Consider the following 12,182-nt stretch of genomic DNA (forward strand, 5'->3'; position numbering starts at 1 on the left):
TATGGCAGGCAGCTTCTGAAATGGCCCTCAATGACCCCACCTCCTGGAATACACAGCCTTGTGCAATCCCCTCCCTTTGAGTGTGGGATGGAGCAAACGACTTGGCTTCTGACAAATAGGGTATGGCAAACATGATGGAATGTCACTGAGATTAGGCGACAAAGACTGGATTTTGGCTTGCTCATACTCTTTTTCTGGCTTTATTCACTTACCTGCTCTGATAAATTCTGCTGCCATCCTGGGAGCTGCACCATGGAGAGGGCCACATGGCAAGGAACTGAGGGCTACCTTTACTGTAGCCTGTGAGAGGCCATGGGCCAAGGGATCCAGGTAAGCGGTGTCTGAATTCCTGACCCATGCAAGTTCTGAGATAATAAACGTGTGTTCTTTTGAGCAGCTACAGGGTAGCATAAGTATGGGGTAATTTGGTATACAGCAATGGAGAACTAATAAAAGAAGGAAGATATTTAACCAACATGGGGTGGCAGGGAATAAGTGCTTTTTGGTATTAAAATGCCAGACTCATGGTCCAAAGTTGTGCATGTTCTTTCTTCTAGATTTTTTTGACTTTAGGAACATTTTATAAAAAGAAACCTTTCCACCACTCCTTTCTTTCATTGTTTCCTAGGGTTGATTAAAGAAACATGACCTGATGTTCAATTTCAAAAGACTCGGCGGGGGGGGGCCTTCCAATAGAAAACTGGCAGGAAATTAATGCCGTCTACATGAGGCAAGGCAGATGTTTCTGAATATGACACTTAGGTGAAACACTCCTTTCCCTTTTATACATTTTACTCACTTTTGACTTTGCATAGGTGGTTTGCTTCTAGGGGAATGGAAAGGGGGACATATCTTCTCAATAGAAAATGGGGTCAAAACCTGGCCAAGGATTTTGAAGAAACCACATTATCTCTTTTTCTGTGCTTAAATTATGGAAGTATATAGTAAAGGTAATACCATGCCTGTGAACTGGAATAAGCCTTCGTGCTAAATAAATATCTTTAATATGTTTTTATGTGTAATGCGTTTGCTTATCATTAAATTCTTTTCACTAGTCATCTTGCTGTGTGAAAACAAATCACAAAGCTGCCTTACCAAATAATTTGTAGGACTTTAGGACATGTAATATCCGAGTAAGTGACCACTATATATTTTCATTAGCTTATGCTGGTTTTTTTTGCATAGGACATCTTCTACAGTAGTGGCAATCCTCCATATTTCAGCTGACACCTCTATGTGAGCTGTGGTCATCTTAGTGTCGAGAGAGTCCCCTCTGCCCACGTGAAAACCAGTCAGAGACGAGCTGTTTTGAATCAAGTCTCCTGCTCTTGTAGACTTTTAGTTTGACCTTGGAATGTGTAAGCAGACCTCTGCATTTAATCCAAGATTGAGGCAAGTTTTCTCTCTGCCTAGGTTTATCTTGTCTGTCTGTGAACAAGAGAGGATAGCAAATTACCTTGTTTGGATTTGTCTATAAATGTGACCTTCCTAAACTGGCTAACAGGGCTCTCTTTCTGACCTGCAGATGTATCACCAATGCCTACATTGGAGATGTGGTAATAGACAAACACTCCCTTCTGCAAATACCATGAGCATTGAGGTCTATCCTCATTCCACTAAAGCAAACATATTATCTGGAAAATTGAGAAACAATTCCATCTTCCCTTCAAATATCTAACTATTTCGGGAAAACTGTGCCTGCTATTCTAACTGCAGAAATACTCTGAACCTCTAAGTCTTGTCATTCCATATCAAATGGGTTGTAACAATTCCTACTGAAACTATGTTTTGCTGATTAGTTAATGGATAGACATAGTGCAAACAGATGCTTAATGGTGATGGATATAGCTTAAAATTCTGGGCACGCTTAATTTCTTCCCTAGGTTTTGGCATTAGTGAAGGGCTAATTTTTTTTTATTCATAGCTTATATTTGAAAAAGTGAGGGGATGCATGGCAGTCAATGGCATTCAGATGGTCATTTTACTGCTTTTATAATAAGCAGTAGACCTAGAGGTCAGGCAGGAAGAAGACAAACAGCTAAGAGTACAGCCCTAAGTGTGGAACACTGCAGAATCTTAAAAGCGTAAGCCATATTGAGTAATGAGGCAGACAGGGCTAGCTTTCTACCAAAAATACATGTCTTTGTGCCAAGCTGGAGGCAACCCTTATCAGGGAATACATTTCCAAGTCATCCCGCATCAAGGGATGATCTATGTGAGCAGAAGTGATGTGTGTCACTTCTGAGCTGGGACTGTTAAGAAGACATCAGGGCCTCCATCATCCTGGGTCCCTGAATGACTGCATGGAACTGACCACTAAGAAAGCTGAGGGTGAAAGATGTTAAATGTTGTGCCCATGGTCACAGCCAGTTAGTGACAGAGTAGGGACTCAAAGTTATGTCTTCTGACTTCCAAGGCAAGAGTTCTTTTCGGTAATAGACAAAGGACTTCTTCCCCAAGCCACACAGTCACAGTGATTAAAAGCATGGACTCTGGTGTCCAGACAGCCAAAGTTCAAATCTTGCCTCTACCTCTGCTATCTGTGTGACTTGGGCAAGGTACTTAACCTTATTGTGTAAAATGAGGATAATAATAATGCCTACCTCAAGGTGTTGTTTTGAGGGTTAAATAAGTCAATATTAATCAAATGCTTAAAAAAGTGTCTGGCCCATAGTAGGGACTATTTAAGTATATGACAAAAACAAGTAGGTGAAATCTGTATAACTACCAGCTCCCACCACTTCACACATGAACAGTAAGGGACCCAATGTCTGAAGCTATGGCTGCCAACCTCACCTATTAAGGCTCAAGTAATTCCTACCCCTCATCTGATGCTTTTATACCAACCTAAATAAGCATAGAAACAACAGCCTAGAAGCCACCATGCCAATGAGCAAAGGGTCTCACCTCCATTCAAGAGAAGCGCAGGACCGTTCCCATCATGTCTCCCCCAGCTGCCATCAAGAGACCAGGCTCTCCATTCTACACATCTCTGGACACTTAATTGGACTCAGCCTGTCCTCCTTCACCTTCCCAAACCTTTTACTGGACCTTCTCGGGCTTTTCCTCCATGATAATCAATCTCTCATTTTCCACCTCTCTGAACATCCCCTCAACCTCCTCCTGGATCTTCCTGGTCCCATGGCTAACTCCTGACTTTTTCTTCCCCTTCCTCCTGAAAAATAAAAACAAAAACTGAACAAACAAATCCTGCTCCTTTCAAGATGCTGGATGTTCCAATAGCTCTGTGGAGTTTCTGGTCATTCTCCATTCATCTAAAAGCCCAGCTTCTGGCTTAGTCTTCTTTATCATTGACCTCTTGTTATCCTTTTTGTTGACTTCAACATCCACCTAGATGACCTCCCCAGTTCTTGGACCTCCTCACCTCCCATACCTTTTCCCTCTGCTGCATCTCAACCACCCTCTTCCCTAGACCTTTTGTCAGTAAACCTTCTACATAAAGACACTTCCCGTTCTTTTAACTCATTTTTCCAGTTTTAAAACTCATTGAGATCTCCAAGCCACTACCATTTTCTCACCTCCCTTCAGCCTTCTCTTGTTTTTACTTTCCTTCTTCAACAAGTGTTCTTTTATTTTAATCATTTCCTTGCAACAGCCCTCAACTCTGCTTGCCCCCTTCTCTTCTCCTTATATATTTGACTGGCAACACCTCCATTTTGGTTGAACTCAGTGATCCAACTTCTGTAGGTTAGTAGCCAAGCAGGTGGGTGATGGCAACAATAAAAGCATCCAATTTGACAAACTTGCTTTATTTTAGATTCATGTCCTCAAACCCTCAAATGAATACTAAGCACTGTTCCAAAATCCAACTGCCCTTCCTTCACAACCTTACTTGCTCCAGTATCCAAGAGGACCATTTTATATCTTCTCTCCTCAAACGTCCTACTTATGCTCCTGCCCTCACTTCATATTTCACTGATGGAACAGGAGTCATGGGATGGTAACTCTTTTATTACCATCACTCTTTCTATACTCCTGTCTGCATATCTCATTTTCTTCCTCTTCCCAATTGTTACACAGAACAAGCTTTCCTGCTTCTGTGAAAGGCCAATTCTCACACATAGCCTCTTGTCTTCTTGAAGAATTCACTCCTCATTTCTCCTCTCTCAGTTTTGCATCAGCAGTCTCTCCCTTTCTATTGGATCATTCTCATCAGCATCACAGACGCCCTGGTATCTCTGGTCTTACATGAACCAAAAACTCTTTTTTGACCACATGTTCATATATCTCCCCTTTTTATAGTAAAACTTTTGCAAGACTTATTTGTATATTCTGTCTCCATTTCCTCACCTTCCATTTGTTCCTTTACCCAATAGACATTGGAGTCTGTTCCCATGATGCCTCTGCAACTGCAGAGCAGTTGGTGACCTCATTCAGGTCACCAGTCATGGCTGCGTTGCCCAGCTGAATGAGCACTTCTCTGGCCTCATCTTTTTTGTTCTCACAGCAGCATTCAATAGAAGTCCTCTCTCCTCAAGGCATTCTTCTCCCCTGGCTTCTGTGACACACCTCTTGGTTCTCCTTTTACCACTTTCGTCATGACACCTCACTCTCAGCTCCCTGTCCACTTGACAACCTCCCTGCTATTATCTTCATTTACATGTCCCAGAGGCATCTCATATTCCACATGTCCCATATAAATCCACTGACATGAACGCTACCCTTGTAAAACTGGAAGCTGTCTTTGACTCTTCACTTCTTAACTCTGAAATGCAATCCAACAGCATATCCTGTTGGCTCTGTCTCAAAACCGTGTCTTGCATCCATCCACTCCTCTCTACCCTGGTCCACATCCCATCACCTCTTACCTGGATTATTATGAAATTTTCTAACATATCTGTGTTCTTCCCTCTCATTCTCCACTGATCAGATGGAGCCATCATTTAGAAGCTCTTCAATGGTTCCTTCCTCACCAATCCTAGAACAGCCATATTCTTTATCATGACCTGCAAAATCCTTGCTTTTTTCTGCAAGTTCATGTGCCACTTTCTTCCTTACACACTGTTCTCCAGTCTCTTTTCCATCCCTTAGTCATGCCAAAGTCCTTCCTGCCTCAAGGCTTTGGTGTTTGTGATTCCGTCTGCCTGGCTGGCTCTCCCAAGTTCTTTGCAGAGCTGGTCCTTCTATCCCCCAGTTCAGGACTCAAGTGTCACTTTTCCATCAAATCCTTCCTGGACCACCCTCTTTTAGTAGGAACTCCCAGTTATTCCCTGTCTTTTGCTCCCTGTTTATGTCCTGCTAAGCACCTATCACAATCTATAATAATTTCTTTATTCCGAATCAATTATTGTCAGTTTTCTTTCTAGAACATAAGCTTGTTCTCTATTGAATCTCCAGTGCCTAGCACAATATCTGCTTATCACAGCCACGCGATATGCAAGTGCTGAATGAATGAATGGAATTGTAGAATGCTATGTGGCTGGGCAGTGCTCAATGCTTGCTTATATGTACATTATTTCATTTGCCTAACTGCAGTTTGGTTGTATATTAAATAAAAGAGACAATTCATGTGCATTTAATTACCTTTCTGCTCCTGTAACAACCTAACAGCAACCACCAGGTAGCAGGATCCCAGCACTTCAGATGTACGTTTACTCTAATTCTCTTCAGCTAAGCGGGGCTATAAAAACTTTTACAGATGTTCAGAAATGGGGGGTTGTGTGACTTCATGAAAGATGACTTGCTTTGGAGTCTGGTACTGGCTGTAGGATAAATGAATGGTATGGTCTTAGCTAAATCTTTTAATTTCTCTAGGTTTTAGATTCTTTGTCAATGAAATGAGACATTGGAGCTTGGCTTTCTTGCCAACAACAACATTCTAGAATTTGGTGAGTGTCTGAAACCTGCCTTCTAAACAGAGTGCCTCACCATGGAGTGCAGGCAGGTTGGAGCACAGATGAAGCCCGGGTCCAACCTGGGCATTCCTGCAGCCACGTGCAGTGACCCTTGTGTGTGTGAGTGCCTGTCATGTGCCCACGTATCCTGGTGGCACAGAAGGTACTTCACGTAGGTTGTCAGGACCAAGACACAGAAACTTCTCGGGGCACACCACAATAACTCCCCCACTAGCATTCACCTTAAGATGAAAGAAGTAAGTAAAACCCTTCTCAGATCTCAGGGAGGACCCTGCAGATGGATCCCTGAAAATTTAAGGCCAAGGCCATTCATGTCCATTATTGGATTAGTCTAGACCTTAGCATTAATCCTGGCCTTGGTGAATAAGAAGTGAAAGAACCATTGTGGGGCATGAGAGAACCACACCGGACAGAGCTTCAGGGCAATGAGTCCCTGGGGAGAACCTGGAACAGAACTTCGAATACCTAGTCTGCCATAGATTTTTTCCTAAGAACCTGCCTTTCATTATTTCCATTTAATACCTGCTGTTCAATGTTTAGATTCACTCTCTTTGTGATCCAAATGCCTCTTCAAATGTTTCCAGATTTTTTCTAGTTGATGTTGATTCCCCAGATTTATCTCATTTCATGATGCCTTCAGAATTGTGTGTCGTGCTGCCATCACACTTCACACTCTCAGTAAGGAGCTCTCAGTTTTCTCACCTGGTTCGTGTCTTCCTGAATGTACCAGTGAGGGGAGCAGAGAGGGAAGGATGCACTGAGTTGTTAGCCTTTTTCCAGCAAAGTGTGGAGAGCGAACCTTTTCAGGAGTAATGGGTTAAACAGAAGTGGATGACTTGGCCACTCTTTAGAACGTCGTATCCCCTATGGGCTGATCAACTGCTATCACGAGTGAACCTGAAAGAATTATTCTGGATTGGTCAGTTTTCAGGAGGCTGGTCATTTTGATTGTAGATGTGACTTTCTCCGCCACCTGGGTCAGACTCCACGTGAAGCCAAAAACACCCCGTATGTTATAAATAATTTTACTTTTTTCTTTCTTGGAAAGTTAATAACATTCTTCATTTTCTGATAGGCATAAAAACAACTTTGCTGTTTTCTAGTTGAGTTCTAGTATCTGGAAATGCTAATAAGTCTGTGAGATTTTCACACTGGAATTATGTGGAGTGATGTCCATGGGGGTATTGGGGAACTAAGTATAATCGATCCAGGAGTCTAATTTGGCCCCAACCCTTAAAAAAATGTTTACTCCACTGAAGGGCAGCTCCAAATAAGTTAATGAGTAATGGGCTATGAATTTTGCCATTTTGCCTGATTTTAGTGAGGCAGCCCTCTGGTTTGAAGTAGATTGCCTCTCATTAATGACCTTCTCAAGAACTTTCAGAGCCTAGGGAGAGGGCTAGAGCATAAAAATATAATTCAAATTAGTCCCCAAAAGTCACCACGTCCAGTAGAAGGCTCTCAGGCCCATGGCTGGACTTCTGGGAATGTTTGGGCAATGTAACCACAGTGATGTTTATTAAATGGAATGTCCACGTCACAGTGCTCTCAAAGGTATTCTTTTTTTTTAAATTTTAAGTTATTGCTCCTCTTTATTGTAAACGATGTCCTATAAAGAAGATATATGTCTACAATTGAGCTTTGAAGGAGGACCATGGAGCCAGTTCCTTTTAAAGGGAATGAAGTCAAGCAGTAAATCTGCTGGTCACTCTTTTCATATGGACCGCATCTCAGCCAGCAGTTGGTCTTTGATGTTGTAACAATGGCACTGGGACCTGAGGCAGAGGAGCACCCCCATAATACTGAAACTAGCCTGCATTCATTCCAATTTGAAGAACAATCTGTGGGATGGCACACACATCAGGGAGCCCAGAGAGTGAACTCCAGGGCTGTGGGTAATCTTTCCCAGTGAAAACCATCCATCTCTTCTACACCATGTACCCTGCCTGCTGCATTCTTTACTCTCTTATTAAAATTGAAGTACGATATTCCTACAGAAATATACACATATATAACTCTACAGCTCAATGAGATTTCACACACTGAAGACACCTAGGCAACCAATGCCTAGATCAAGAGGCAAAACATTACCAGCGCCCTAGCTGCCCTCCTTGGACTCCCTTTTCATCACTTCCTTGACAAAGGTAACTTTCTTCCAACAGCACGGGTTCCTTTTTCCTGGTTTTGAACTTTACCGAAACAGAATTATCCAGCATGTACTTTACTGTGCCTGGTTTCCTTCACTCAACATTACATTTGTGAAATTGTGCATGTTGCATGTAGTTGTCATTTGTTCATTCCCACTGTGTACACTTAACTACCTTATTATCCATTCTGTTGATGGCATTGGGGTTGTTTCCAGGTTGGGACCATTTTAAATAGTGCTGCTATGAACATTCTTTTTTAGGTCTTTGAGTGCATTAGTGAATAGATTTCTGGTGGGCACATACTCAGGTGGAATTGCTGGGCCAAGGGCATGTTGATGTTGGCTGTGTCCCCATTCAAATCTCAATTGAATTGTATCTCCCAGAATTCTCATGTGTTGTGGGAGGGACCTCATGTGTGCTGCAGGGGCAGTGTCCTCATGAAGAACCTCTTCTAGGGCAGTGCAGAAGAGAAATGTGGGACCGGAGCCCCCACACAGAGTCCCTACTTGGGCACTGCCTAGTGGAGCTGTGAGAAGAGGGCCACTGTCCTCCAGATCCCAGAATGGTAGATCTACCGACAGTTTGCACCATGTGCCTGGAAAAGCCACAGACACTCAATGCCAGCCCCTGAAAGCAGCTGGAGGGAGGCTGTACCCTGCAAAGCCCCGGGGGCAGAGCTGCCCAAGACCATGGGAACCCACGCCTTGCATCAGTGTCACCTCGATGTGGGACCTGGAGTCAAAGGAGATCATTTTGGAGCTTTAAAATTTAACTGCCCCGCTGGATTTCAGACTTGCCTGAGCCCTGTAACCCCTTTGTTTTGGCCAATTTCTCCCATTTGGAATGACTGTATTTACCCAATACCTGTACCCCCATCGTATCTAGGAAGTAACTAGCTTGCTTTTGATTTTACAGGCTCACAGGCAGAAGGGACTTGCCTTGTCTCAGATGAGACTTTGGACTGTGGACTTTTGGGCTAATCCTGAAATAAATTAAGACTTTGGGGGACTGTTGGGAAGGCATGATTGGTTTTGAAATGTGAGGACATGAAATTTGGAGGGGCCAGGAGTGGAATGATACGGCTTGGCTGTGTCCCCAATCAAATCTCAACCGAATTGTTTCTCCCAGAATTCCCATGTGTTGTGGGAAGGACCCAGGGGGAGGCAATTGAATCATGGCTGCCAGTCTTTCCCTTGCTAACTCAATGAATAGCCCAGCGTTAGTTGGAAAAGTTGAGGAGTTTGTTAACATGATTATCTTCTACTGTATTACTCCTAAGAATTGTAACTCTGAGCAGGTCCTTGTTAGAAGTATGGCCGAGACGGGCACAGTGGCTCACGCCTGTAATCCCGGCACTTTGGGAGGCCGAGGTGGGTGGATCACAAAGTTAAGAGATCGAGACCATCCTGGCCAACATGGTGAAACCCCGTCTCTACTAAAAACATAAAAATTAGCCGTGCATGGCTGTGGGTGCCTGTAATCCCAGCTACTCAGGAGGCTGAGGCAGTAGACTTGCTTGAACCCAGAAGGTAGAGGTTGCAGTGAGGCAAGATTGCGCCACTGCACTCCAGCCTGGGTGACACAATGAGACTCCATCTCAAAAAAAAAAAAAAAAAAAAAAAAAAAAAAAAAAAAAAAAAAAAAAGAAGAAGAAGTACAATATACTATGCACAGAGCCTTGGAACTCCTGTTCCCAGGCATGTTCTGTTTCTCTTGTTGCATCTGGGGAAGGAAGGTAAGAAACCATGCCCTTTCATCAGGGAAAGTGGTCGCAGGCTTAAATTGTCCAAGCCCTATGAGTGATGAATAACGTATTTGCAGGCACAGTCCATGTAGCACACAATTTGTAAGCAGTGAAAGGACAACCATTCTGAAAAAAGATGGAAAGTGATGGGCGTGTGTTTCTTGACTCAGAAACAACTCTTGGTGGGGGCTGAATCATGTGCTGCCAGAGCAACCCACAGGATGACATGTGAGAGCTTTCTCCAGCTCTAACTTCCCAGCGGCAGGGCCCTCTGGGACTCACCCTTTCTCTTGGCTTGACTCTGGCCACAGAGCCAGGCTGAGCAGATGCTCAACACAGCCCTGGTGATGTTAACTATTCTTATCCCATTTTACTGAATGAGACACAGAGACGTAGAGAAGTGTAAGGATTTTGCTTAGGGGCAGAGACTTAACTGAGGAGCAGAACTGGAATCAAAACAACTCCAAAGCCCATGACCACTTTTTGGCTAGTCCGTTGGATCTTGTGACTTGTTTTGGCTGATGAAATGGTTAACAGATATGACTGAGGTGTAATCCCATCACCATGAGAGAAACGTGTGGCAGGTAACCTGCTGGTCACAAAAGAATGGGAGACCCATAGTGTAAAACTAGACCCAATCCATAGCTTAAAGCCATGCCCTGCCTAGATCTACTGAACCTCAGCTGGCCCACGGACCCATAAGTGTGAGAGTACATGCTTATAATTGCAGACCGTTGAGATTTGGAGTAGTTGTCCTACAGCTTTATTAGGCAATAGCTGGATAAGACAGGACCTGTATAATAGTGCTTTCTGGGCCCTGCAACTTGCAAGAAAAACATGCATGTAGACCAGTGTTTCTCAAACCATGACCTGCATATGATGAATCTGGAGACCTTGTCAAAATACAGATTCTGTAGGAAAAAGTATTTGCAAACTATCAGATGCAAAAAATATTTGCATCTGATAACGGGCTAACATACAGAATCCACAAGGAACTCAAACAACTCAGCAAGAAAAAACCAAATGACCTCGTTAAAAAGTGGACAAAGGACACGAACAGGCATTTTTCAAAAGAAGACAAACAAGAGGACAACAAACATATGAAAAAATGCTTTACATAACTAATTATCAGAGAAATCAAAATTAAAACCACAATGAGATACCATTTTACACAAGTCAGAATGGCTACTGTTAAAAAGTCTAAAAGCAACTTATGTTGGTGAGGATGTGGCTAAAAGGGCACACTTATACACTGTTGATGGGAATGTAAATAAGCATAAAATAAGCATAACCTTTATAGAAAACAGTATGGAGATTTCTCAAAGTACCAAAAATAGAACTACCATTCAATCCAGCAATCCCACTCCTGAGTATATACCCAAAGGGAAAGAAATCAATACATCAAAAAGATACCTGCACTCATCTGTTTATCACAGCACTATTCACAACAGCAAAGACATGGAATCAATCTAAATGTCCGTCAGTGGAAGACTGTGTAAAGAAATATACCATGGAATACTACTCAGACATAAAAAAGAATGAAGTCATGTCTCTCGCAGCAACATGGCTGGTACCGGAGGCCATTATGCTAAGCGAAATAACTCAGAAACAGAAAGTCCTGGTTTCTGGTCATTCTCCATTCATCTAAAAGCCCAGCTTCTGGCTTAGTCTTCTTTATCATTGACCACATGTTCTCCCTTATAAGTGGGGGCTAAACAATGCGCATACACGGACATACAAAGAGTAATCAGACACTGGGGACTCCAAAAGGTGGGAGGTGGAGGGGATGAGGGCTGAAAAATTACTCATTGGGTACAATGTTCACTACTCAGGTGATGAGTACACTAAAAGCCCAGACTTCACTACTACACCATATACGCACCTAAGAAACCTGCACCTGTACCCCCCAAATATATATAAATAAACATTTTTAAAATGCAGATTCTGATTCAGTAGTTCTGGGCATGGCTTAAGACTCCTATTTTATAACAAGCTTTCAGGAGATGCTAATGCTGGCGGTCTGTAGATCGCATTCTGGGCGCAAGGGCTGAGAAGCCGTTCGGAGCTTCTTGTCTATCTCTGGGCCATGAATGCACCTAGTGAACATTGGGGCAATGGATGGCTTACTTTATGTGTAAGAGAAGGACAATATTTTCCCTCATAATGAGAATCCTATGTGAGTCACTAACAATCTGTACTTTCCTATGTCCCATGTGCCCAGAAGGTCAGAATTTCCTCAACTCATTTCTTGGGCTAAGAATTAGGAACATCTAATGGGATCTCCTTTTTTTTTTTTTGAGATGGGAGTTTCGCTCTTGTTGCCCAGGCAGGAATGCAATAGCGCAACCTTGGCTCACTGCAACCTCCAGCTCCCTGGTTCAAGCAATTCTCCTGCCTCAGCCCCCAAGTAGCTGG

General features: G+C 43.1%; 1 protein-coding gene and 1 long non-coding RNA gene across 2 annotated transcripts in view; one reads left to right on the top strand and one right to left on the bottom strand.

Annotated features, from left to right (window-relative positions):
* ISM1 (isthmin 1) overlaps nt 1-12,182 on the bottom strand; it is a 78,712-nt gene that overhangs the window by 53,558 nt on the left and 12,972 nt on the right. The window lies entirely within an intron of this gene.
* On the top strand, nt 5,878-8,145 carry LOC116460939 (uncharacterized). Its single transcript, XR_004245956.1, has 3 exons — nt 5,878-6,112; nt 6,461-6,581; nt 7,456-8,145. It is a non-coding gene; the product is annotated as an uncharacterized LOC116460939 (long non-coding RNA).

The sequence above is a fragment of the Hylobates moloch genome, unplaced genomic scaffold (assembly GCF_009828535.3).
Source record: "Hylobates moloch isolate HMO894 unplaced genomic scaffold, HMol_V3 SCAFFOLD_21, whole genome shotgun sequence".
NCBI lineage: Eukaryota > Metazoa > Chordata > Mammalia > Primates > Hylobatidae > Hylobates > Hylobates moloch.